This window comes from Otolemur garnettii, unplaced genomic scaffold (genome assembly GCF_000181295.1).
Source record: "Otolemur garnettii isolate 467f Iridium unplaced genomic scaffold, OtoGar3 scaffold00104, whole genome shotgun sequence".
Taxonomy (NCBI): domain Eukaryota; kingdom Metazoa; phylum Chordata; class Mammalia; order Primates; family Galagidae; genus Otolemur; species Otolemur garnettii.
Genome location: NW_003852499.1, coordinates 1876663 through 1878095, shown reverse-complemented (window position 1 = coordinate 1878095; position 1433 = coordinate 1876663).

Here is a 1433-nt window from a genome sequence, read left to right as displayed (position 1 = left end):
AAAAAAAAAAAAGAAAGAAAAAGAATTCAAGAAACACTAATGAAAATTGCAAATTTGTGGAACTGGAGACCATTATCCTGAATGAAGTATCTCAGGAATGGAAAATCAAAGACCATACATTCTCACTAAGAAGCGGGAGCTAATAGATGGGTACACATGGGCACCAAGTGATATAAAGGACAAGAGAAATCAAGAAGGGGGAGGGCAAGAAGGTTGGTGTGGGATAAAGAATTACCTTTTGGGTACAATGAGAGATTGTGGTAGACATACCAAAATCCCTGACTTAAGCATTATACAAGATATCCAGGTAACAAAAACACTGGTATCCCTTAATTAATATTTTAAAATGAAAAATAATTAAAATATGTACCAAAATTTTAAAATTTTGCAAAATGTGGTCCTGATTAGACACTGCATTCAGGGAAAGGAAAGAAAGGGAGGTTCTTAGCCTGAAAAATTTGGTTGGAAAGTGATGTCACCAACCAAGATGGAGAAGACGGAAACATGAGCAATTGTGGGCAGTGTCAAGAAGAGAGGGAGGTGGTGAGTTCAGGTTAGGACATGTGTTTGAGTTGTTTGAGCAATAATCACATGGAATCATCTAGAACACACTAGCAAATAGCACATCTGGGGCATGTGAGGCAGAAGTTGAACTATGAGAATCACCAGACAGGTGGTCAGAGACAGTTCTAGTAGTTTGAGGGATTGACGGGAGTGGCCGGGTGGCGTGAGGAACCATTACGGGAACTGGAGGTGCTGATCAAACTTGATCAAGATGACAACTCCCAAAAGCACTGAGACTTCGTGACAGAGCCCATGGAGTAAAAGCCTGTGGGGAGCTTAGCTGGGATTGGTGAAGTCCTGGGCAAGAAGCTGGAGGAAAGGGGCTTTGACAAGGCATATGTGGTCCTTGGCCAGTTCCTCGTGCTAAAGAAAGATGAAGACCTCTTCCAGGAATGGCTGAAGGACACATGTGGCGCTAATGCTGAGCAGTCCAAGATTACTTTGGATACCTCGAGAGAGTGGCATGGGGCCTTCTTGCAATGCTCTCTGGGGATCCCCCAATCCCCAACCCCAGCATTCAGTCTCCAGAATTTGCAACTCAATGGGAACTTCTTCCTTGTCTGCTACAAAGGAAAAGATTGTTATTATTGTACTCACCTCCCATGTAATCCAGGGCCTTTGGGGAGTTTTCAACCCTCACCATTTCAACTTTTTTGGAATTCTTGCTCTTGTATGCATCTCCTTTTTCCTTCCCCTACCAGTTCCATGTTAGCAGTTACCAGCTTTCCTGAGTGGATCCCCCCACCCCTACCTTTAACCTCCTGTCTGTTTGATGCCATTTGGCTCCATTTGGCTCCATTTGGCTCCACACTGTCCTTGTAAAGTTTTTAAATCAATAAAGTCAGTGGCCTTCTTAAAAAAAAAAAAAA